We start from the raw sequence: 27590 nt of genomic DNA, 5'->3' as shown, positions 1-27590 counted from the left end.
GGACTTTGTGGGTTGTCTGTTGTCCTTTTTCCTTGCTCGTTATTTTGAAGTTAGCTAGTACTGAAAGGTTCCTCCTCAGATCTTGGATTCTGAACTCAATTCTTTTTTGCCATAGGGGCTTACTTTCTTTCTTGTTCATTTTAGTTCCTTTTGGGCCGTTCGACTCGTCACTGATTGTGAGGGCTGCAGCGTAGAGCAAGCAGTTGATTTTCCACAGGTCGAGATTTTCTTCGCTCTCAAGCATATTTTGTACTTCATTGTTAGTTCGCATGATGATTTCTTGGTCTTTTTTCGCCCCCTTTATTTTCCTTATCGGCTCTCTTTCTTCCAGATTCATCTCGAGAACTTCTTGATACACGCTTCTTAGCTTTGATAAAGAGGTCGTTGTTTCTAGTGTACTTGCCATGTTCTGCTCTTGGGGAGTTGTTTCGTGTTCTGGTTCTGGAGATGGTATTCTTAGCTGCTTACTTCTTCTGGGAGTTTCGTTGGTTTGAGGTATGTCTGGCGTTGACTCTGATTCCCTGGGGTCAGTTGGATCATTCCGTCTCGGCGGGCGGTTCTCGTCGTTTGTGGCATCACCTGGTGAGCTTTCAGTTGTGTGTTGGTCAGTGGATGCTTCTATGGTGGAGTGAACATCGTCTTTAATTTCTTGAAGCTGTTGTTCGGTTAGTTTTTTCTTGTTCTCGATGTATCTTCGTTGCGTGGCTAGCTTATTAGCGTTGAGATGCAGGCGGGCATTAGGGTTTCGTTGCCTCCATAGCTCGTAGGTGGCCTTTATGTTGTGGATGCCCGTGTTTTCCTTAACAAACCAATGGCACCATATGACTTCTTTGTATTCCTCTTCGCTCCATTGTACTCTCTGGGTGTGGTTGGCTGCATTATTCATTGTGGTAGGGGAGTTTTGGTTGTTATTGGTATTTTGGGTTTTTCTGGTGACACCCCGTTCACATTGTGTTGCTAGGTTTGCGGCTACATCAGCTTTGATTTCTTCAATTTGTGCCTCACTTAGTTTTTGGTTTTTCGCAATGAATCGTCTTTGTGTGGCGAGCTTGTTTGCATCGATATGCGGGCGGGTGTTCGGATTCCTTTTTCTCCAGAGGTCATAGTTGGCGTTTATATTGCAGCTTTGAGTGCTCTCTTTGATGTACCAGTAGCACCATATTATTTCTTCATACTCTTCTGTGGTCCACTTCACTCGCTCTGTTGCTTGCCTACGCTGTGCGTTTGTGTTCTTACCGGCAGGGCTAGTTGGTGGTGGGCTTTGGGCCTGTGGTGTTTGATTCAGCTGATTCTGCTGTTTCTGCGTTCTTTTCCGTGTTGTCCCAGAGACCTGAGTCAATTCTTCTGCATTATCATCGGTTCGGTCGGTTTTTCCTTTGTAGTTTTGGGTTTTTCTTGCTTTAGAGTTGCGCGTTTCCATATTTGTTCCCACGAGTAAGATGAGGATTTAAGAGGGTCCACCCGTAACCTCTTTCCGGGTAAGGCTATATTAACTCTGGGAGGGCGCCTGGTATCCCAGGGCTCCGTAGGTCGACACCAACATAAGCGCCCTGGTGCCAAGGGACCCGATGGGCACGGTTCGCATAACACCCCGGGTTGGGCTTTTCATTAAGTACTCCTTGGCACATAGAGTGTGCGTCCAGAGTAACTCGGGAAAGGAGGTGCGTCAATACCCCAGACCATAGGCAGTCCTCCCTGCAGATTCATTAATCATTATACATTATTATTATTATTATTACTTATTATTATTATTATTACATTATTATATATCATTATCATTATTAATTATTATTAATTATTACCTTATTACCCGAATAATAGTTACCCGACCTATGTCAGCAATTCTTTCCTTCACGATAACTATCGTTAGATTTACGTCAGCTGATTCAAATTTTGCAATTTTGTCCATTTTGGTCTCATGAAGAACTGCATAGATTTTCGGTTAAATCGCATTTACCTTTTACTTATAAACGGTATTTAACGTAAGTGCCCTACTTACGTTGTTTTCCACTAAACTGTTTTTATGAAAGTTCCATTCCTTAGTAACCTTTGTTTGCTATCAGCTGATGTATTATTTCCATTTCCCGACCAAGTCAGCGGATTTTATTATACTTCCTGTTCTTTTTTTTTTTTTCAATTGCTAGGTTAGTTCTAATTTTTTTGCCAGCCTTTATTCTACCACCCCACCCTCCCCCTCCCAGCTCATTTTTCTAACTCCCGCAGCCCCCCCCCCCCCACTCAATTTATTTATATTTTTATTTTCTTATGGTATGCCTTGCTCCTCTACCACCATTTTTTCGGAGTTTCATTCATAGGGATAAAATATTCTATTGCATATCGATCTTCGATACATCGTTCGATATAAAGCAGGATAGACACGGATAAAACGGAATTTATTGATATTCACCGGGATAAAAGGTAGGAATTTTCAGAAAAGGGGAAAAATCAGTGTAGACGGGGTAGATAAGAACTAAACAGGATAGATAGTGATAGAACAGGGTAATGTTTATCGATCTTTGATATATCGTTCGATATAAAATATGATAGACATGGATAAAACGATATGCATTGATATTAATTAGGTTAAATGGAGGAAGTTTGAGAAAAGGGGAATAAGCAGTGTGTAACCGTAAAGATAAGGATAAAACAGGATAGGTAGGGTTATCCCACCCTTCGATATATCGATCTTTGTTTATCGATCTTTGATATATTGTCCAATATGAAACAGGATTGGAAAGTGGCATTATCAATTTGAAACGGGGTAGATAGAATAAATCAGGATAGATATGGGTAAAATAGGATATAGATAGGGATAAAACGGGATGTATTGATATTAGCTGGGATAAAAGGGATGTTTGTCGCGTTTGAAGTTTTTGTTGTGTTTGATGTGTTTGTTGTGTTTAATATGTTTGCTCTGTTTGTTGTGTTTGATGTGTTTATTGTCTTTGATGTTTTTGTTGTGTTTGATGCATTTGTTGTGTTTGATGTATTTGCTGTGTAAAAGATGGGGAAAAAAAAAAAAAAAAAAAAAAAAAAAACCCGTTTTATGGCACCCTAGCTTATCTTCTGGTTATTTTGTCCTTCGTGGCACCTCAAATTTCGCTGATGTTATCGACAGTAGTGCTTAAGTCTTGTCAGCTCTTCACTGATGCAAGTATCTTGAGGACTCTGGATTTAGCGCCTACCTCCAGTAATCATAGGGTCATTGTCATATCGGCGCGAGACCTTAACTCAAATTGCTCATATCATCGCTTCAGGAGTGAAAATTATTATTTAGCCACTTTTTGTATCTGTTAAAGTGTTACTTGCAGTTATTCCACCATGAATGTGAAAACAACGTGCTTCATTTATGGGAGGCCACTTTTAGATTTCTCAGTTTAGGAAGTTAAACAAAAATGTGTCCTGTCTGCGCGCTGCAAGTCAAACGCGGAAAGACGGTAGAATTTCATTTTTGCATGGACTAAAAACCGGTTATCAAAGTAAAAGTGTCAGAAAAATATGGCGGTGACATTATCATTATTTCAAGGTCCCACAAAAAGTCAACCTATGTCTCTGATCGTAATACTGGTTCCATAATACTACCTAATTTTTTTTTTTTTTTCATTTTTTAAATCCTGAAAAATATGCTGATATCGAAGACGAACACAACCGCATCGTGAAATCTGCTGCAGACATCGTTCTGGAGGACATAATTCGACGTTCTGGACTTCATAACACAGATGAATATCTTCAGACAGATAATTTTTTGCAGACGTTTAAATGATATTCCAGATGTACTGAGAACTTTTTGTAACGCATACAAGTGATGGGTTTACATCTCCATGAAGAACGTAGAAAGTAATTATCTTGATTTTGAAGTAATAATAGGTACTATCGCGAGAATCGTGTTCTACGTGAAAAGTTGAAGAGTGAATACCTACAAATCATGCAGAATGCTTAAAGTCGTACACTGTCGAGTGTCTATTGGAATAATACCTAGGACAGATTTGAAAAGAAACTGGCAAAATTGGAATGAGTCTGGCGGAATCAGAATATACCAGTGGTGATTGAAATGTGCCTGAATCAATAACAATCAGACGTGATCTTGGTGTGTAAGATACTGAATTTGTTCCAAGAATTCTCAGATTTTCAGTCCAATCGAATTATTGACTTATAACCTCGTTTCCAGTTTGCCAAGGCAATTTTAATGCACTGCCTATTGAATACTTTTTCGGTGAGTAAATAGTTGGATGAAAGGCAAAGATGATTGTGTAGCACAATGGGCCTGTTGCAAACTTTTGCTAGCCCAAGAATAAGAGTTGTTCCTCATGGAAAATGGATCAAAAATCGCGATGAGCGCCTAGGCAAAGTCTGAAATTCACTCCTATAACTTCACGATCCGCGTAAGAAATTCGCGTTTCTTCAAGCTTGCCGCTTCAAAAACGATACTCAGGCACAGGTGAACATTTGGTCGGAGGTGTCGTTATCCAACCCCTGTGCACTAGTATGGAAAAATAAGGCAACGCCTACGTATAGAAAGGACACTCTCGCAGATTTCGTGACGAAGAAGAAATTCTTCTTAGGGCCCAGAAATGCAGCCAACCTATGAATTTCAATTATCCAGAGCGCTTTACTGATACAATTGTTACGAACCATCGTTTATAAAGCACGTATTTGACTTACTCTTTGCATAAATTTACTCATTTTTGCGGAAGAACGCTCATTTATGTACATTCTTAGCCATCTTGGTTAGAATTGGAATCTGCAGACTGGCAGTGAAATTTTGTGCGTTAGAAGTTGGTTAGAAGGGTGGCTGCACTTTTGGGCCCTAAGCCCTCCATGAAGCGATCTGTCTATAGGTACTCTCCCTATACAGGTACTCTAGGTGTGGGTAAAGAAATCGGGTCTGTTGTCAGCGCCACTACCGGTCTCACGCTTGTTAGCGATCATCAGGTGTGCATAGACTCCCAACTATCATTTTGGACTTTTGATTCATCAATTCGAATTATTTTTATTTTAATCCTTTCCTATCCTATCCTATCCTATCCTATCCTATCCTATCCTATCCTATATCCTTCCTATCCTTCCTATAAAATGCGTACTGATTTAACTTCTGACCGCTTCGTCAGACCCTGGTGCGATTTTTGCACGCGTGACTCTTTTACGCGTCTGTTTTACATAGGGTGGGTGTGGTTTGCGGTCCGCGGTCTGTTTACCGGTAAGCGGTAAAAAAAACGAAATTTTGTAGTCCAGGAGCCGCGAGATACGCTCTTTTGAATTTGCTTCGATATTTGGTAAAAAAAGCTAAAAGGCGTATAGGCGTACGACCAGCAGTGGTATATACGTTATATATGCATTTTCACAGCGTCTTTTCTGTTTCCATGGTTGCGCCTGACGCGTCAGCTGATGTTATTGCTGTTGTGATAAATTTCTATTTTTAAAATTTGTTTTTTCGACTGAACAGCGTCCCCCCCTCTGTAATTCCACGCTTGCTTTTTCGTTGTATACGCTGAGGGTATAGTTCTCGCTTTTCAGCATTTAAGCATCTGATATGTTCGTTCTTAATTATTTTGGTAGGGCAGCTTGGGTGGTTGGAGAGTGAACGTTTCTAATTATTTTGTGATGGCCGGGAAGGAGGGAAGTAAAACCAATAATTTCCCTAAAACGAAATGTCTGTTTGAAAACGTAAAAAAAATAACAACAAAATTTCTACACTTCAGATTTTTGTGCTTAAAAGCTTAAAAGACGCTCTTTTACATGGCGCTCTTTTACATTTGACCCTATCGTGGACATTTTGGCGGCCATATTGGATTTTGGGCATCCCTTTGAGCCGGAGACAATTTTGGACCTCAAATTCGAATTCTACGACCAAAATTACATAGTGATCGACCCAAAACACGACATCAAAAACAAATTCCAACATCTTCAACCCCGAGCCCTCATTTTGGCCGTTATGTTGAATTGGAGGGGTTGGACGCAAAATTGAGCTTGACAACATCAAAATTATTTTACTACACATCGATAGGAAGAGAATAGGCCATTTTCCACACTTACTCCATTTACTATTCCACGGGAGGCTTCTTTTCAACATATGCCCGTGGACTAATTTATGCAGGCCCGCGCTGTGCCGCCGCCGCGCGGATCGCAGTGGCGCGGAAACCTTAAATCATAGACCCATCATGTAATATATCGTTGGAAAGCTTAAAAGACGCTCTTTTACATGGCGAGTATTTAAAGTGACCTTAATAATGCGATTTTAAAAGATATATGGGTTAAAAGCTTTTTTATCAATACACAAAAACCGGTTTTTATGAAAAAAAACACCCTGTATATTGTCAAAATAAAAAGTTTTGTGATTTTGTTGTATTTACCTTTCAAATATTTATCAAACAAAAAAAAGAAAAATTAAATCGGTTTGGTGGATCTCGATCTATAGCGGCTCAAAGTACCACTCCCGGCCGCCATTTTGAATGGCCGCCATCTTGGATCTGCCACCATTTTAAAAATGCCTATTCGACTCAAAACGTCATAAAAATGGAGATGCGTTGAAATAATCGCAATGGATCACATGTAATGTCATTTTCGTGGAGTACGTGTTACCCGTGTCTGTGTATGAATTTCGGGCTATCATTTTAAGTGATAATTTGATTTCGCCAAATTTTTTCTAGAAATTGTTTCCAAGATTCTAAGTCCGGCAAGTTCTGAGGTAGATTTATTTTTTAAAATTCTTGATCTATTCGAAATCCGTAAATCGACCTCACACAAATAGCAATAATTAGGATCACAGTGTCATCAAAATACGTGTCCTTCCTTTCTGGCCGTTAATCGCCCTCAGGCTATTGCTGAAGCATCAAAGTTTCCTGACTGAAAACAGAATTTTGCATAGTAAACAAGGTAAGAGTACTTAATTATTGCATATCATGTAAATTTCAGCTATGTATAAAGGGTGACGGGATGAGAAGGTTGAGACACTCGGCGGCGCGGCCGCGCGGTCTAGAGGCGTACCTATGTGTACCGTACAGTGAGGAAGCACGCTATGACGCCCATACGCGGCGGCCATTTTGAGGGTCAAGGAGTGCCTGGGGAAGAAAAAGCATATCGACGGTGAAAGTCGGCAATCACATAACTCGTTTGCGGTGTCTGAAAATCTCCGCCTCTACGTCATTTTTTTAAAGGAGAACAAATTGATATTATTTCTTGAAGTTTTTGCAGAATTTTCTTCGCATTGAGAAGAAAAATCATGACAGTTTTAAAGAATTGCCGTTGAGTACTTTTCCATTTAAAAAATAAAGTATGACAGGAAGTCTGCGACGTCGCAAACCGAGTTATGTGATTGCCGACTTTCACCGTCGATATACTCTTTTTTTGCAGAATTTGATGAGGAACATTTTCCAAGTATACGCAACTCGCTATCTCTAACCGTCCTCGAGATATAGCCGAAAAAACGATTTTTTTGCCTTTTTGGGGGGCTTTGGGGGGAGGCTGGGGGGCTAAGCACAAGGGGTATCGATGGGGACTTTTAGCCTGTGCCTCTCTAGACCCTAACAAGCAACTTTAGCCAAAAATGGCTTGTATGGGAATTTTTTCCTCTAATTTGTCTAATTTGACTGGACTACCAGGTTACGTTAATCAAAAAGCGGAACAGTTTTCTCGTAGTAAAAGGATACGAATGACCATACTTAGTACGGTGGCTTAGCGCCAAAAAAGAGACAAATGCTGCAAATCGTGATTCAGTTTTGCAACTTTGGGAGATCAAACTAGATGATATTTTAAGCGTTTTGAGTCGAAGAGGCATTTTCAAAATGGTGGCAGATCCAAGATGGCGGCCATTCAAAATGGCGGACGGGAGTGGTACTTTGAGCCGCTATAGATCGAGATCTGTAATGGCGATGGGGAGAAATCGGGAATGGTATGAAAAATATAAGTCCAGAAATGTGGCTGATCAAAATGTAATGTGTAGAAAATATGGATAACGGTGAACAAAGTCAAAAAAAATCAGAAAAATACAAAAAAAAATATAGCAATATCAGGGATCTCCGTGAAGAAAAAAAATATAACTCGAAATCAAAAATCGAGCAAACAAGAAAAATCGCTGGTCAGAATAAGTCTCTAAAAAGAGGAATCGGTCTTCTCCGAGAGTCGCGGCGAGAGTGCCGTGGCCTCCCTTTTCGGGAAGGTCCCGGACTCCTCTCGTCCTCCCTTTTGCCATTTTCGCCGGACAACCCCCAAAGTTGGCCATTGGTTGTCCTAGGTCAGGAGAGAGGGATGCTGCGACACGGCGTTGCGACTTCGGGGTCGCTGGGGTCGTGGACCAGGCAGGATGGCCCTTGGTCGGGTGGCAATTTGGGGTCCCCGCAAAGACGCGGCTTATGACTGGTCAGTCTGGGCTGACCAGTGTGGACCCCGTAGCTCGAAAGAGCCTAGGCCCCCCCGTCGTTTCGGGAGCGAGGATGCGTGGTCCAGCGGGGCAGTGATAACGGCCCATAAAAAAAACTCAGGTGGCCGCGAGAGGGATTTTGAATGGTTTGGCCTAGTGCGGCGAGTGACCATTTGTCTCTCTTCTTCCTGCCCGGTCGTGCTGTAGGCATCCTCGTCCCTCTGGTATGCATTGTCTTGGGCCCGGTGGTGCCCGGTCCCCGATCCCATGCTTCTCCGTGTCGCTAAGGCCGTATCATCACACCCCTCCCCCCCCAACTTTCGGCGCAGGCCGACGAAAATGGGAAGGTGCAACTCTCATGGACACAAATCGTAACCTGGAAACATTGAATCTGACCTTATGAGAACATTGAATTTGACCTTATTTCTACTTGTTTATACATGTTTTACAAATAATTAATTAAAGATTACTCATCGCTTATAGAGTATATGATAAATAATTCTAATGTGAGTGTTAATATTAAATTATTAACGAAAATTAGAATGCGATAATAGGGAGTATATAGCATAAATATGAGAATTAACATTAAAGTAATTAGAAATATTCAATTACAATTACAAACTTAAAAGAAAGATATTATGTTTACCAAAAAAAATTAACATGAAATATGTAACCATTAAATTAATGGAAGCAATTACAAACATAAAATAAGTGAAGTTAACATAAAATTAATGGAGGCAAGTACGAACATGAAATAAGTAATATTAAATTTATAGTAAATCAATTAGAGCAAAACGATTATCGTTATCTACAAGCGAAAAATAAGTAAAAAAAATTAGATTATTCAGGATTATCAAGAACAATTACAGACATGAAATATGTAAAATTTAAATTAATGGGGGCAATAACCCAAAAAAATAAGTAATATTAAATTTACAATAAGACAATTTGAACAATTCGATTACTGTTATTTACGAGCGTAAAATAAGTAAAAAAAAATTAAATTAATCAAGATTATCCAAGGACAATTACAGACATGAAATCAATTACCAAAGAGAATAATTAATTTTAAAATTACAATGATAAATTAGAACAATTCCATTACTGTTAGCTACTAACGAAAAATGAGTAAAAACATTACATTAATCAAGATTTTTAAGAGCAATTACAGACATGAAATCAATTACCAAAGAGAATAAGTAACATTAAAATTACAATGACACAATTAGAACAATTCAATTATTGTTATTTACTAACGAAAAATGAGTAAAGCATTAGATTAATTAAGATTATCCAAGAACAATTACAGACATGAAATCAATTACCAAAGAGAATAAATAACATTAAATTAACAGTAATCACTTAGAAATATTCGATTACCAACGTAGGATAAGTAAACTTTGACTATTATTATGTAGCCTAACTGCTAATATAGAACATTGGAACGAAATGATTGAGCGATTTTTCACTTTCAACACATGTAACGACTAGGTAACCTGCGATGGAGAGCCCATTTACTATTTACTCCTCCTCTTCGTCTGATGTGAAATAGCCGTCATCTAATCCTGATATGAGGTTCTTTAGGTACGCTTGTATTTTAAGGGCGTCGATTTCAGCTCTCTCTTCGTCATCGTCACTTGGGAACGGATCTTCGTACCAAGAAAAAATGTCACTCGCCAATTCGTTATCTAGTTGTGTTTCGTACTTTCCATAGACAATGTTCTCGAACGCTTCGATTAATTGACGCGGTTCGAGTCTATTTCTTTTTAGGAAAAGTTTTTCTAGGCGAGTAATTACTTTAGATTCGCTCCTGTTCGCTTCCATTCTGTTTTTTTTTTCTTATTCCTAAACATATGAAAATAATGAAATCGATTAATTTACTTATTTCTAAACATAAAGGAAAAAAAAAACTTTTTAAGTAAAATCAATTAATTTTTTTGATTTTTAGTTAAAGCATATGGACTCAGTTAAATATTGTACATTTAAAGAACAAGATGTCTTTCCTGTAGGAAGACTCCTTGGGAAACATCACTCCTCTTACTTATTCCTAAACATGTAAAAATAATGAAGTCAATTAATTTATGTGATTTTACTTATTTCTAAACATAAAGAAAAAACTTTTTAAAATAAAATCAATTAAAATTTTTTTCTTAGTTAAAGCATATAAACTCAGTTAATATTGTACATTCAAAGAACAAGAGATCTTTCCTGTAGGAAGACTCCTTGGGAAATATCACTTTCCCCCTCTCAGACTTTACGATATGTAAGAAGAAATAAAACAAATGTCCATGTAAAATGGTGAATGAAAAACTGTTAAAAGGAGACTTGGCGGCATTGCGCAGGGAGTGCATTCAGGTAACCGAGGGAGTTCATTAAAATTATTTTTAGTATCTTAGTTCCTAAAGAGTTTATCTCGAATAGTATAAAGTCCGAATCAACTAACACCACAGCAAAAAAAAACTATTCTAACACTTATCTTAATAATTGATTCCTTTTTTTCTTCTGCTGAGCTATAGTTAGCTTTATTATAAGATAGAAAGAAATCTAGACCTCTATCCAAACTCCAAAGTATATATTTATTCTCTAATTCAAAGTATATATTTTATTCTATATATTCAAGGTATATAATACATATTATTCTCTAATTGAGTTACTTACTTCTGAAAAATATCGAAGAGGGGAAGAAAATTATCAACAATCCTACTTTACCGACAAGTGTAGTCTTGTCATTATTTTACTTATCCAATATTTCGCGGCTTCGGCCGGGATTTGCGATTTCTTGGGTGTTTAGCCGTTTTCCAAAGAAGCACTGCTTTTCGTGACATTTTTCATTTGTGCCATTCTGTGTACTCGCCTTGGATTTCTTACCGTCCTACTGTTATGTACATTATTTCTAGTAAGTATAATTCATGCTATTTTCTACGCTTAACGATAATTTTCTTATATCTATCTGTACATTGGTGTCGGACCGCGAAGGATCCTATTTTCGCATTCGGCAACCGCGTGTGGCTTCTCTTCGAATGGGTTTATAGCTGAGGTCCGCAAGGTCGCTGTTGTTCCCTTGTGGTGGAGGTTTCTGCCTCATCACCCCTCTACGGTCGTTGACGTTCGAACTTGTTAAATCTCCGCAATTAAAAAAAAGTTTCAATTTGTCAACTTTTCGCTAACTTTGTAACTGTGCGTTAAATTCCCTGCTGAAATCACTGATCGCTTGATTCTCCGTAAAATCATTCACTTTGCGTTCGAGTCTCTGTTAAAATCTTTAACCTTGCATTAAAGTCTCCAACCCCTGCATTAAAGTCTTCATTAAAATCTCTACCCTTACATTAAAGTCTTCATTAAAAATCTATAACCCCGCGTTAAAGTTTCCAAACCTTGCGTTGAAGTCTCCAAACCTTGCGTTAAAGTCTCCAAACCTTGCGTTAAAGTCTCCAAACCTTGCGTTAAAGTCTCCAAACCTTGCGTTAAAGTCTCCAAACCTTGCGTTAAAGTCTCCAAACCTTGCGTTAAAGTCTCCAAACCTTGCGTTAAAGTCTCCAAACCTTGCGTTAAAGTCTCCAAACCTTGCGTTAAAGTCTCCAAACCTTGCGTTAAAGTCTCCAAACGCGAGAAAAAAAAATTCTCTCTACAACTTTACCTAAACTTCTAACCCTATTTCTGGCGACGCTCCTCCGAGCTTTTCCACCAACGAGTCCTTCCCTTGGTGCACTTAGAATTTCTCGATGACGGGCCTTCCGTAAGGTTTTGTTCTAGACGAACTTCACATGAATCCTTTGTGTCCCGGCCGGGAACTTTTCAAAACACAAAACTGGGAATTCTAGGCCCCACGAAACCTATTAACTTCAAAACTTTACCAAAAAAAAACTTCATAAAACTGGGAATTCACAGGCCCCACGAAACCTTTTAACTTCATAACTTCACAAAAGAAAACTTCATAAAACTGGGAATTCTAGGCCCCACGAAACCTATTAACTTCAAAACTTTACCAAAAAAAAAAACTCCATAAAACTGGGAATTCCTTTTAACTTCAAAACCTCACAAGAAAACTTCATAAAACTGGGAATTCACAGGCCCCACGAAACCTTTTAACTTCAAAACTTCACAAGAAAACTTCGTAAAACTGGGAATTCACAGGCCCCACGAAACCTATTAATAACTCCTTAAGCAAAAATTCAAGAGGAAACTTCACACAGAAAAAAAAAGAAACTTCGCAAGAGACTTCATTGATGATTTCACAAGAGAATTTTTCGGGACTCTTTTTATACTATTTGATCCCTATTCGATATCCATTTGACACTTATATGATATTTGATACCTGTTTGCTACTCATTTGATATGCAATTGATATTTATTTGATACACATTTGATATACTTTTGGTATTTATTTGACACACACTTGATACGCATTTGATATCCATTTGATACTCATTTAACACCCATTTGATACACATTTGATACCCATGTGATGATATCCGTTTTATTAGTTGTGTTGCTGCTACTCGCAGTGCGCCTACTCTTGGCGTCTGGAACTTCATATTATTTTACAGGACCTAAATGATTATGAATTTCTATCACTATTTTATTCCTAAAAATTACTATTTACACTTACTGCTGCACTAATTATCTATCAGCTTCCGCAATGGTAGCAATGGCCTAATTACGTCTTTACATTTAATTTACATTGTATTTACATTTAATATGTACTCAATTTACATCTATTTTCCGACAGGTTTGATCGGTCTTAACGTTCGCAAAACGGTTTCAAGCGGTCCGCGTGTACGTTCTGCGATTTCCGCCCTTTCTTTATCTCAAAGTTTACAGGACCGGTACGATTGATGATTTTATAGGGTCCAACATACTGGCTATCGAGTTTCTTAGATCTTCCACGTTTGACTGTGGGATCATGGAGTAAGACTAAATCTCCTATTTTAAACTTTGGAAAATCCTTTGTCTCATTCGCTTTTTCCACTCGCTTTATTTTCTTTTTCAAAACATTGCTCCGAGCCAGTTGCCACGTCGTTCTCATGCGCGTTTTCATCTCCTGAATGTAGTCCTCTTCAGCGTAATGCAAAGTCGGGGGCTGCATCATCGTGCGTGGCATTTCGAATGACCTTCCGAACATCAGCTCGAATGGAGAATAATTGGAACTAGTGTTCGGCAGTATGTTCAGGCAAGCTCTCGCCAATGGGAGCCACTCATCCCAGTCAGTCTGATCTGAGTTGACATAATGCCTTAAATATTCTGCTAATACCTTATGCCTACGTTCCAGGAGCCCGTTGGTCTGTGGTCGATAAGGTGTGGTACATAGTTTCTTGACCCCTAAAAGTTTGCACAATTCTTTGATAACGTCGGAGGTGAAATTACTCCCTCCGTCTGTGAGGAGCTTTTTCATTATACCGAAGCGCGAAATGAATTCATTTATCAGAACTTTGGCAACCGTGGGTGCCTTTTGGTCTACCAGCGGGTAGAACTCTATGTAACCTGTGAAATGATCTATCAACGAGAGAATGACGGTATATTTATTTATACTCGTTGCCGGCAAGGGACCTACAATATCAATTGAAACTAATTCCAGAGGCGCACTCGGAGTTTCCGTTAGTATCATCGGTGCGTTGGTAAATTGTGAATAATGGTGTTTATTCATCTGACACGACTCGCAACTTTTGACGTACCGAGTGACGTCAGATTTCATACCTACCCAATTATATCCGTTGTTTTTCAGGTGACCATAAGTCCGTTCAATGCCAGCGTGGCCGCTGAGCGGGCAATCATGATAAAGGTACATTATTTGTTTCTTTTCTTTCTCACTCAATCTCAACTCAGCATTGGGACTCGCCACGTTTTGTCCCTGATCGCCACGCGTTTGAGGGGGAGTTTCCTTCTCCTCAGTTTCCTTATGCGCGAGCGAAGGGGTGTTGACCTCGGTTGATCCTCCTGCAGGTAAAGGTTTTGGCCCATCGAGGGACGCGTCCAGCGCAGGTGCGCGCTCTTTTCTGGCCTCTACTCTCTCTGGAGGTGTCAACGCTGAACCTGTGGCTTTGTTTTCCCTTTCAACCTTCTCGCTCCTTTGTTTCCTCATGGCCCTTGTTTCGACCCTGGTGACGCAATGGCTTATTCTCACATCCTTCAACTCTGGGTCGTGGCTTTCGGCCAGAATGCGATCGAGGTCTCCTCTCGGCTCTTCCTCCTCTATTTCTAGGTCACTGGAGCGGTCTCCAATGTTTTTCTGGACTTCCTCGTGCTCTTCTTTCCTAGAAAGAAAATCGGCCATGGCCAAGCATTTGGCTGTACCGGGCCGGTGTACCAATGTGAACTGAAACTCCAATAGTTGCATTTTCCACTTCACGAGGCGGTTAGATGCATTGTTCATCGGGGCGGATTTTAAAAAGATAAGGGGCTTGCAATCAGTCACTAGTATAAAGGGGCGCGCATACAAATAAGGTCGCAGTGACGTCAGGGCCCAAACTAGCGAGAGGGCCTCCAAGTGAATCGACGGATAATTCTTCTCGGGACCGCTCAAAGTACGTGACAAATAACAAATGGGGCGATCTTGTCCTACAGATGGCCCTTGTGACAGGACGCAGGCTAATCCCCCGCTGGGCGCCGCGTCGCTCGTCACTATCAAGGGAGGGGCGCCCTCGCTTAGATCTGGGTGTACCAGGACTGGGGCATTGGTTAATGCCACTTTTAACTTTTGAAAACTTTCATTGCATTTCTCTGTCCAGACATATTCACGGTCCTTTTTCAAAAGGTCAAACAAATTTTTCGCGATTATGCTGAACCCGGCTATGAATTTTCTTAGATAAGAGGCGGCTCCTAAAAATCTCCGTAGCTCCTTGACGTCACGAGGAGGGCGCGTCTGAACTAGGGCGGCGACCTTATTCGGACAACATTCCAGACCTTGGCGACTAATTATGTGTCCAAGAAACGATACACTTTGTTTAAAGAAATCGACTTTGTCTGGCTGAACTTTTAAGTTGTGCTCTCGGAGGCAAGCAAACAGGGCTCCGAGCGCAGTCACGTGGCTTTGTAGACAGCGTGTTGCAACTATACAGTCATCAAGGTAACAGAAAATTCGAAGGGTAGGGTCTAACCCGGCCAAAACCATACTCATCAGGCGCTGAAAAGTGAAAGGGGCCGAAGTGAGACCGAAAGGCATCCTTTTATATTGATAACGGCTTTGGCCTACCGTGAAGGCGCATTTATTGGACGCGTCTTCGTCCAGTAAAATTTGATTAAAGGAGGAGGCAAGATCTACTACAGAGTAATAAGTAATGTTGGGACCAATTCTATGGAAAATTTCATCGATGTTCGGCAGCGGAAAGAAGGATTCTTTCGTTGCCTCATTTAATTTGCGTGTATCAATACAAATCCTAATTTTCTGCCGCCCTGAGGCGTCAGGTCGCTTTTTAACAACGACCAATGGAAAATTGTAGGGACTCGTAGTGGGCTCAATTAAATCATTATCTAACATTTTCGCTATTTCTTCTCTCACTTGCTCTTCATACTGAGCCGGGATCCGATAGGGTCGCACAAAGATAATCCCCGTGCCTTCCTTCAAAGGAATGCTGTGTTTTAATGTGTCTGTATGAGTTAGCTTATCTCCCGGCAAAAGGAAGATATCCTTGTACTTTAAACAGACGGATTTGGCAGCATGGGCCTCTTCGGGGTTGAGGTGGTCAAGGCGCAGGGACGCCAACAGGTCTCTCTCGCGCTCTTGTTCCCGTTGGTCAGCGGGACCCTCGCTTAGCGGTGCAGTCCCGCATTGGGCCACTCTCACTTGTTGCAGGGGTGGAAAGGCCTCTGCTGGTATTACCTGCATAGTTGGCAGCCGGACGCGCTGTTGTAAATCACTCACGTTAGCTATTAGGACCTCGGCCTGTTTCTCTCTCGGTACTACAAAACAACGAGCCGTGGCCACGAATTCATTTAGTGCGATCGCCTCAATTATGCCCTCGCTGTCTGAGTCCGTTGCTACTGAGACTATCGTCTCCGAATAAGGGGGCAGAGCAACTTCTTTACCCCATTCCTCGGGGCTGACAATGGGGAACGGTTCCCCTAACAAAGTGCAGATATTTAGTTCATAATCTATTTTTGCTCTAAACGTGCGGAGTAAATCCGCACCCAAAATGGCATTACAGTTTTCACGGATTTTGAAGCTGTCGGGCACAACTTCAAATTTTGCTCTTACCTGCAGTCCGTTGATACTGACGGGTACGTTTACAACACCCAAAGTGTGGGTCGCGTGCTCATTTATACCTGTGATCCGTTTTATATCCCTCGAATCTATCGCTGTCCGCGGCGCTACGTGGGATTCTCGGATGACTGATATTTGACTCCCCGTGTCTAACAGTGTCACGGTAGTTTCTTCCATCAATCCTCCTATTATTAACACTATGGACTCACGGTCCTCTTGGCCGATTTTTATTGAGGGAGCGGGGCTCCTCCAGACGGCCTGTTCATTGGAGGAGCACCGGAGTTTCCCGACATCGGCTCGCGTCTGTGGGGAGGTAGGTAGCGCGAATTTTCTCTCGAGTTCTCATTTTGGGGAAAACGCGGGGCGCCCTGGTTTTCGCGCTGTGGGTACCGTGGGGCGTCATAATTCGGCCTATCCCCATTTCTTCTTTCTCGCTCTGCGCGTCTCATCGCGTTTTGCCGAGAGTAGCACGACTCGATTCGGTGCCCGGTCCTCCCACAGTACTGACAGGTTAATTCTGGGGGGTGTTGTGCGGGTTGCCTAACTACCTCACCTTGACTTACTCGTGATTCGAAGGGGCGACGTTGCCCCTTGTAACGGCAAAATGTGGAAATATGCCCAAGCTCGTTGCAAAAATAACATCTGACATCCGCGTCTGGATCGCGATCTATGCCGGGTTTCATGCGGCGATAACCTGGTGCGGGTTGCCTATACTCAGGGCTCAAGCTGACCCTCTGTTCCTCCGGCTTCGAAAATTGTCGCGCTCTCACTATACCCGGTCTTGGCGCTCCCGCCCTTCGGGAATTCGGCTGGGTCGAACCATTGGACATGGCGTAGAGGTCAGCTCTAGCCATCAAGTCTCGCTCTATGCGCGAAGCAGCGGCTTGAGCTTCGGACAAGTCTTCGAATTTGCTATTGGCGAGCGTCTGGTACAATCTAAAATTAAGCCCTCGAACAAAATTATCTTTCACTCGGTCCATTATCATTTTTCTATCCACGGATTTATAGGTTTTCTTGAGCAGCGTTAAATACTTTATACCCAATTGACGTATCCTGGTGGCAAAGGCATCGACCTGTTCCCCGGGGTCCTGCCGTGCCTCTATTAAGCTCCTCTCTAATTCAGTTATTGACTTTTTCTCTCCATAAATCTCAAAAAGAGTTTGTCTCGTAGTCTCCCAATCATCGTCCGAGCCCCTGATGACTTCACTCGCCTCACCGCGGATGAAAGTTCTCACGACCCTAAAGAATACTTTACGATCCTTGGACTTAAGGCATTTTCGTAGATCATCAATCCCGTAGATCCACTCTTGGACGTGGCCCGTGCCATCGAAGCGGGTCAAAGCTTTTATGGCTAAACTTAAAGTTAGGGTCCCGGCTTGTGTGGACGAGCTCGTCTCCGGCTCACTCTCTTCGTCGGTCATTTCGGGGGCCGACGGACTGTGATCCTCCTTATTATCCTTATTATGTGAGTCGAAAGTTTCTCCCTCCGACATCTTTGTTCACGAAACAAAATTCTTCCGCCAAAAAAAAAATTTCCCACGAGAAGAAAAAAAAATTCACTCAAAAAATAAAATTCACCCAAAGACAAAGTGCATACACAAAAAAAAAATTCTGAATAACAAACAAAAAAAACAGGGGAGAAAACTTCAGAGCGTGACAGGGAGAGAGGGAAAAAGGACAGAAAAGGAAAAAAAACAAATGGCCAAAAAAAAAAAAAAAAAACACGATTTCGAGAGAGAAAGAAATTAGCGTCTCGCAATGTGGCGATTAATTTTTCCTCGCTTTTTGTCTGTTTCTTCGGGCCTTTCCTAACCGTCGCCTAGAATTGGTCTTATTTCTGAAGTGTGATTTTTGAAGGCGTCTGACGATTTTCAGGTTGACGCTGATTAATTCTGCGAGGATTTCCAGGCCCTCGGCTATAATAAGTGCCTCCCACAGGGGATTCCAGTAATTTTCTCGGGGTGTGGTGCCCCAACCCGAGGGGTACTGATCTATAGTGAGCGCCGTCTTGGTAGTCTAAGGCCGATCCCGGACTTTCGTGTACAGACGTATACCTCAAAGCTGCGGTTTGCAAGTCCCTGATGCTATAATTAGCGGTAAGGGTTGCGCACCTGGGCGACGCCTGTTTCGGCGCTGTCTGTGAATCTCTCGCCCCGAGCTTACGCTCAAGCGGTGAAACTTCACTACCGTTAGCGCTTAGGTCCGTCGGCGTACTTGCGTTCGCCGCCGTATACCACAAGCTGCGGTTCACGGACGTCCGGTGCTCTCAGAGCGTGGAGTCGTGTTCCTGGATAGTGCCTGTTTCGGTGCCGTCCACGAATTTACGGGGTTTTGAGGATTCACAAGTCGCAATTTGAAACTACGTCGCCGTTGGCGCTTGGGTCCGTCTGGCTACTATTTTCCGTGGGCTCTGCGCACGGACTACCCTTCTGGCTCTCACTATTGACCTGAGCTAGGTAGCGCTTAGCTGCCTGGCGTTGTTTTCTACTGCGGCGCACGCCGTTCTTGGTCTGGAAGAGACCGTGAGAATTCCCCTTTCTGAGCCTTCTCTCTTCGAAATATTTCTCAGCCGCTTGGCACAATCTCTCAAACACAGTATCAATTTCAGCTTTTATCTCCTCCTCCCCAGTAGATGTCCAAGTGGTCATCCGGAAATTCTCCAACTACTGTTTAATATTTCCAGATGTCGTCAGTCCAGGAAAGCTGGCTCCTGCGAGAGGGCCGCGGCTTTCCTCGTCGTTAGAGTAACTCCGGGATCACTCCTGTGCCGAGGGAACCGCTAGAATCAGGGTTCACGATCGGGCAGGTGCTCTCCTTTTGTTTGTGATTAGTCAGGAGCTGACCCTTTTGTAAGGTTCGTCGCTTCCTCGTTAGTTTTGTTCGTCGGTCGTTAGGGTTATTGTCAGAAGGCTTTTTTTTTCAAATTGTGGCGTGTCGCCGGTCGAAAACAACACTCACTCTCACAACACTCAGAGAAAAAAAAAATCATAGAACTATAGAGAGAGAAATATACTAATGTAGGTAGGCAGGAAAAAGAGAGAAAAATCAAAGAAGTCTATTGTATTTTCAGAGAGCGGTTCAAAATTCCAATTAATCGCTCCGCGGCGTTTTCCAATTTTTGTTGGGATAGAGCGCTTCCTGTCTCTTCTTGAATTTGAGCTAAGTTTAACAAGGCATGGGCTAGGTTGGCGGTTAACTCTAGCTTTCTCAATTTCTGTTCTCGGTTTGGTTTAAAAAATCCCTTGGACATCGGGGCTAAAGGAGAAAATGGACGGAGTACGAGCGGAACAAGAGAACCAAGAGAAAAAAAAAAATTGGAAGAGGGAGAGAAAAAAAAAATGTAAATACCTGGAAAAAAAAAAGAGAACCTACGAGAAACAAATTCTGTCTGTAAGGATAACTTGAGCTCAACGACAACACAAAAAAAAAACTGAGAGACAAGAAAAAAAAACACTGAAGTCTGAGAGAGAAAGAAAGATAATTTTTCGTCTTAGAGTCTTCTTACGAAAGTCAAGCGGGAGCTGAAGATCATCCTGCGGTTGGTGGTCGTACCGGAGTCCGTCCGAGCGGCTTGGCGTTCCCCTTGGTGTTCGCAGGTCCTTTTTTTGGTAGTCAGGCTCTTTGTCCGTCAGGTTGGCTTGGTTGTGGATGTTAAAGCGGCCTTCAGTGGTATTTCTTCAGCTGCAGCGCTTCAATCGGTCTTGGAAGTTGCGAAAACTGGATCGCGGCGCGGTAGCACTAAGGCTCAGGTGGGCACGAGTTCGCCGCTGGGTGATTAGTACGTTTAACCACCCCACACCTGACACCAAATTTGTAATGGCGATGGGGAGAAATCGGGAATGGTATGAAAAATATAAGTCCAGAAATGTGGCTGATCAAAATGTAATGTGTAGAAAATATGGATAACGGTGAACAAAGTCAAAAAAAATCAGAAAAATACAAAAAAAAATATAGCAATATCAGGGATCTCCGTGAAGAAAAAAATATAACTCGAAATCAAAAATCGAGCAAACAAGAAAAATCGCTGGTCAGAATAAGTCTCTAAAAAGAGGAATCGGTCTTCTCCGAGAGTCGCGGCGAGAGTGCCGTGGCCTCCCTTTTCGGGAAGGTCCCGGACTCCTCTCGTCCTCCCTTTTGCCATTTTCGCCGGACAACCCCCAAAGTTGGCCATTGGTTGTCCTAGGTCAGGAGAGAGGGATGCTGCGACACGGCGTTGCGACTTCGGGGTCGCTGGGGTCGTGGACCAGGCAGGATGGCCCTTGGTCGGGTGGCAATTTGGGGCCCCCGCAAAGGCGCGGCTCATGACTGGTCAGTCTGGGCTGACCAGTGTGGACCCCGTAGCTCGAAAGAGCCTAGGCCCCCCCGTCGTTTCGGGAGCGAGGATGCGTGGTCCAGCGGGGCAGTGATAACGGCCCATAAAAAAAACTCAGGTGGCCGCGAGAGGGATTTTGAATGGTTTGGCCTAGTGCGGCGAGTGACCATTTGTCTCTCTTTTTCCTGCCCGGTCGTGCTGTAGGCATCCTCGTCCGCTCTGGTATGCATTGTCTTGGGCCCGGTGGTGCCCGGTCCCCGATCCCATGCTTCTCCGTGTCGCTAAGGCCGTATCATCACAGATCCACCAAACCGATTTAATTTTTCTTTTTTTTTGTTTGATAGATATTTGAAAGGTAAATACAACAAAATCACAAAACTTTTTATTTTGACAATATACAGGGTGTTTTTTTTCATAAAAACCGGTTTTTGTGTATTGATAAAAAAGCTTTTAACCCATATATCTTTTAAAATCGCATTATTAAGGTCACTTTAAATACTCGCCATGTAAAAGAGCGTCTTTTAAGCTTTCCAACGATATATTACATGATGGGTCTATGATTTAAGGTTTCCGCGCCACTGCGATCCGCGCGGCGGCGGCACAGCGCGGGCCTGCATAAATTAGTCCACGGGCATATGTTGAAAAGAAGCCTCCCGTGGAATAGTAAATGGAGTAAGTGTGGAAAATGGCCTATTCTCTTCCTATCGATGTGTAGTAAAATAATTTTGATGTTGTCAAGCTCAATTTTGCGTCCAACCCCTCCAATTCAACATAACGGCCAAAATGAGGGCTCGGGGTTGAAGATGTTGGAATTTGTTTTTGATGTCGTGTTTTGGGTCGATCACTATGTAATTTTGGTCGTAGAATTCGAATTTGAGGTCCAAAATTGTCTCCGGCTCAAAGGGATGCCCAAAATCCAATATGGCCGCCAAAATGTCCACGATAGGGTCAAATCTCTGAGAGTTGCGTAAAAGTGCCGAGTAGGGTATCTTTCCTAAGGTTTTTTGGGTGGTAGATTTCACTGATGAGGTCAGAATTTTACTACAGGTTTATTGAGGCCCAAAAATTTCAATATGGCGGCCAAATAGCTGCCATTGCGGGGTGAAATATTTTGTTGAGGCTCGTATCGTCAAGTGAGGTGTCCCTGCATGGGTTTTTTGGGTCGTAGATTTCACAAATGAGGTGCAAATACCCAAACAGGCCCATAAAAGTTCTCTAAGAACCAAAGTGGTGGCCAACATGGCTGCCGCTCAGATAGTGAGAACGGTAGAGAAGTTACCTTTCATACAATGATGAATTTTCGTGTACCTATATGTTTTGTACGCCGCTGATTCCGGATGTAGTCCTCTAGTACATCGGACCGGTCGCGGTAGTGGTCTGTAGTACATCTAGGACATGCTCAAGAGCGTATTTCCTGATTTTTCCAAGAAGATACTTTTCTCGATGAAAGGACAAAATACACTATTCTGAATACAAATCTGATTCGTTCGTTTTCCATCTGAAAAGTAGGGTGAATATTTTGTATTCGTCCGGTAGGACAAATCATGAGTACTTTTGATTGATTAGAATATTTCTTTGAGTCTACCAAGAAATTTACTTCAACACTGTCCTTGAAAAACACCTTACGCATTCATGGTGCTGTTAAATCTATATGACCGAAATTTATTACAATTATTTTGTGAGGATGAAAAAATTAAATTCAGCCTCAGTGTAAGGCACGAACAAATTACTGAACACAATGAAAATTAACTCTAGTTTACGATTTGTAGCAATTTCGTATGCAGATAGTGTTCGTTTTTTGCACGCCTCATCCTACTTAACAGCAGGAACGTGGACTTAACAATTGAGAAGCTTTCCGGAAAAAGGGCACATTGCAAAAAATTGCGTATGAGAAAATAAGGTTCCATCATTACTTTCCAGTCACTGATGATAACTTACATCGCAGCTTAGACTCCCGATTTCGAACGTAAGTCACAGTCAGTGGCCATAATTATAATGATTGAAACTTCGAATGCATTTTTCTCAAAGGCCATTTTTTGCTGTAGGTGCCCTTTTTCCGGATGCTGAGTATGAGGCAAGGATCTCATATAGTTACTCTAGGAGGAATTTTGGGGCTGAGCCCGGATACCCTGCTAGTGGGGCGGATTGGCATAACAATCGTGCATTTCCGGATAAAAGCATGAAACTTTCAGGAAGTCTTCTACACCGATGAAGAAACGAATTTAGCCTGGGTGCCCAGTTCTATGGGGTCCCAGGGGGGCAGGGGGGCGGGGGGACCCTAAAATCATAAAATTCAGGTTTTTCTGTGAGAATTTTTGTACACAAGGGCATAAAACTGATTGAGTTTGCGGAATTGACCAGTTCAAGGCCACCTCAATACATACTGGAACGATTTCACCCACTAATCGCCCAATTTTGACCAAAAGGGTGCTCGGAGGGGAGGGGGGACCTGAGATTTAAAGCCCTGATTTTCTTGTGAACTTCGAATGCGTAGTTAAGGTTTATAACAACTAAATCCATTAAGCATTATAATTTTATACTGCCGAACTATTTCAAAATTGATACAAAAAATTCGTCATGGCCGTGGGGGGGGGGGGGGGGGGGAGCGAAGCGCAAGCTCACACCGTGCGAAGGTGGCGCAGCGTGCAATAAGGCTCTCCTAATATAACGTCTATGTTGTGCCGCATTTTATATACCGCATTTTCGATCGTTGCACGTATCTTACGCTCGGTGAAATGGGGGGGGGGGGGGACTCATTTTCAACCGCTATTATAAAAATATTTAAAAAAAAAAAAAAAAAAAAAAAAAAAAAAAAAAAAAAAAATGGAAACGAAAAATCATAACATCCACCGATTCCAAGAGATTATAATTGAGTATGTCCCATCTCTTTTTGGATTAGAAATCCTTTTCGGTGCCATCAGGATAATTTGCAGTTTCCTCCTCATTATCATCATTACCAGTGTTATAGTTTCTCATGTTTTTCGTGCACTTCTTGTAGCCGTTCCCACAAGCTTCGCAATATTGTAGAGCCTCGTGCATTTTAACAGTGCCCCCTCACATCTAGTGTTACACTTTCGGTAGCCGCAACTCAAGTATGTTGTACCTAATGATAGGTTGGATTCACATTGAAAAGGCCATTCTGAATTTCTTGAAGAACTTTCAAATGACAGTGTCTGTATTGAGACTCTCATCGAAGCCAAAATGCGGCATCCTTAGGACGTGCGCAGTTTTCAAGTTATGTCCATCATACAAAAAGGACAAGCCATGCACAAAATGCACATCAATTGACCCTGAGAGCTTCATTTGATGTTAAAAAACAAGCATGTCCAAATTTTGTTGTAGATTTTAAGAAAAACAATGAGAACGGAGCTTCTTCCGCTTGAAGAATGCAACAAATGAGGCAGAGAATCAAGCCCTCAGTATTTACATCGGAGTCTTGCAATTTAGCTGGAATAGTGCCACCTTGAATATCTGATATCACTGCGAAGCTCCAACTTTGAACTTTACGTAAAATCTTTGACGAAAATTTCTTCTTGGTTTTCCACTTTTAATCGTTGCACGTATGTCAGATGGCTACCAATTCATTTGTGAGATATGGTAAATCTCAAAGTACTGGATACCTTAATTTACACCGATTTTTTTAATGGAAAATTCATTGCTTATTATGGTGAGAGAGAATTTGCCGTCATATAGGCTTATGATAGGCTCATGAATAATGTAACTGCAGGGTCAATAATATTGGAGTAGTTGTCGGTTCCAGAGAGAATCCCAGGTTCAGAAAAGAGGATCAGCCAAGAAAACCAACTGCATTGACCATCTCTGCCACTGTGAACACAGATGTTATGGTGATATCACTCGCCGCTTTTGGTGAGCTCAACTTCGACAGATTGTAAATAGCTTTTGGTACTGGTACGGAATTTGAATGATTTTCGATCCATCAAGTTTTGAGTAAAATTGGTGCTGCAAGAGCCGCACCTCATTCGCTACTTCATGTTTTTATCGGATCTGATACAACGTCTGCACTCGATGAATATGGTAAAAAGTCGATCTGAAAAACTTTATATAATTTCTCCGAGGTCTTAAAAATTTTTAAGTCCTGTCAAACAAGCTCGCAGACGCTGTTGAGGCTCTAGTGTAGTGACATCGAACAGTTCGTTGTGGCTATGTATATGGTAAAACTTCATATCTGAAACCTTCGCGAATAAAGTGCTGTAAAGAAGTTTCTACGAGAAAACGTCGGATTTTGATGAACTGCCACCCATGCACGCAGCTTTGCTACAGCACGTTTGCGATGCCTTTACCAAGCAGGATATTGTTGAGAGGAAGTGTAAAAGAAGAACAAGAGGAATCTGCTCTAACACAGTAGTAGTACATGGGAAACTAACATTGGTTGGTAATGATGATAATGAGGAGGAAACTGCAAATTATCCTGATGGCACCGAAAAGGATTTCTAATCCAAAAAGAGATGGGACATACTCAATTATAATCTCTTGGAATCGGTGGATGTTATGATTTTTCGTTTCCATTTTTTTTTTTTTTTTTTTTTTTTTTTTTTTTTTTTTTTAAATATTTTTATAATAGCGGTTGAAAATGAGTCCCCCCCCCCCCCCCATTTCACCGAGCGTAAGATACGTGCAACGATCGAAAATGCGGTATATAAAATGCGGCACAACATAGACGTTATATTAGGAGAGCCTTATTGCACGCTGCGCCACCTTCGCACGGTGTGCGCTTGCGCTTCGCTCCCCCCCCCCCCCCCCCCCACGGCCATGACGAATTTTTTGTATCAATTTTGAAATAGTTCGGCAGTATAAAATTATAATGCTTAATGGATTTAGTTGTTATAAACCTTAACTACGCATTCGAAGTTCACAAGAAAATCAGGGCTTTAAATCTCAGGTCCCCCCTCCCCTCCGAGCACCCTTTTGGTCAAAATTGGGCGATTAGTGGGTGAAATCGTTCCAGTATGTATTGAGGTGGCCTTGAACTGGTCAATTCCGCAAACTCAATCAGTTTTATGCCCTTGTGTACAAAAATTCTCACAGAAAAACCTGAATTTTATGATTTTAGGGTCCCCCCGCCCCCCTGCCCCCCTGGGACCCCATAGAACTGGGCACCCAGGCTAAATTCGTTTCTTCATCGGTGTAGAAGACTTCCTGAAAGTTTCATGCTTTTATCCGGAAATGCACGATTGTTATGCCAATCCGCCCCACTAGCAGGGTATCCGGGCTCAGCCCCAAAATTCCTCCTAGAGTAACTATATGAGATCCTTGCCTCATACTCAGCATCCGGAAAAAGGGCACCTACAGCAAAAAATGGCCTTTGAGAAAAATGCATTCGAAGTTTCAATCATTATAATTATGGCCACTGACTGTGACTTACGTTCGAAATCGGGAGTCTAAGCTGCGATGTAAGTTATCATCAGTGACTGGAAAGTAATGATGGAACCTTATTTTCTCATACGCAATTTTTTGCAATGTGCCCTTTTTCCGGAAAGCTTCTCAATTGTTAAGTCCACGTTCCTGCTGTTAAGTAGGATGAGGCGTGCAAAAAACGAACACTATCTGCATACGAAATTGCTACAAATCGTAAACTAGAGTTAATTTTCATTGTGTTCAGTAATTTGTTCGTGCCTTACACTGAGGCTGAATTTAATTTTTTCATCCTCACAAAATAATTGTAATAAATTTCGGTCATATAGATTTAACAGCACCATGAATGCGTAAGGTGTTTTTCAAGGACAGTGTTGAAGTAAATTTCTTGGTAGACTCAAAGAAATATTCTAATCAATCAAAAGTACTCATGATTTGTCCTACCGGACGAATACAAAATATTCACCCTACTTTTCAGATGGAAAACGAACGAATCAGATTTGTATTCAGAATAGTGTATTTTGTCCTTTCATCGAGAAAAGTATCTTCTTGGAAAAATCAGGAAATACGCTCTTGAGCATGTCCTAGATGTACTACAGACCACTACCGCGACCGGTCCGATGTACTAGAGGACTACATCCGGAATCAGCGGCGTACAAAACATATAGGTACACGAAAATTCATCATTGTATGAAAGGTAACTTCTCTACCGTTCTCACTATCTGAGCGGCAGCCATGTTGGCCACCACTTTGGTTCTTAGAGAACTTTTATGGGCCTGTTTGGGTATTTGCACCTCATTTGTGAAATCTACGACCCAAAAAACCCATGCAGGGACACCTCACTTGACGATACGAGCCTCAACAAAATATTTCACCCCGCAATGGCAGCTATTTGGCCGCCATATTGAAATTTTTGGGCCTCAATAAACCTGTAGTAAAATTCTGACCTCATCAGTGAAATCTACCACCCAAAAAACCTTAGGAAAGATACCCTACTCGGCACTTTTACGCAACTCTCAGAGATTTGACCCTATCGTGGACATTTTGGCGGCCATATTGGATTTTGGGCATCCCTTTGAGCCGGAGACAATTTTGGACCTCAAATTCGAATTCTACGACCAAAATTACATAGTGATCGACCCAAAACACGACATCAAAAACAAATTCCAACATCTTCAACCCCGAGCCCTCATTTTGGCCGTTATGTTGAATTGGAGGGGTTGGACGCAAAATTGAGCTTGACAACATCAAAATTATTTTACTACACATCGATAGGAAGAGAATAGGCCATTTTCCACACTTACTCCATTTACTATTCCACGGGAGGCTTCTTTTCAACATATGCCCGTGGA

General features: G+C 41.9%; 1 protein-coding gene across 2 annotated transcripts in view; it reads right to left on the bottom strand.

Moving 5' to 3' along the window:
- Positions 1-27590, bottom strand: part of LOC109041494 (pyrethroid hydrolase Ces2a) — a 187183-nt gene that overhangs the window by 58461 nt on the left and 101132 nt on the right. The gene's annotated exons all lie outside the window — the stretch shown is intronic.

The sequence above is a fragment of the Bemisia tabaci genome, chromosome 1 (assembly GCF_918797505.1).
Source record: "Bemisia tabaci chromosome 1, PGI_BMITA_v3".
In the NCBI taxonomy this organism is placed as follows: Eukaryota; Metazoa; Arthropoda; class Insecta; order Hemiptera; family Aleyrodidae; genus Bemisia; species Bemisia tabaci.
The sequence above is the reverse complement of the archived record's forward strand: the minus strand, read 5'-3'. Positions and strand labels throughout refer to the sequence as shown.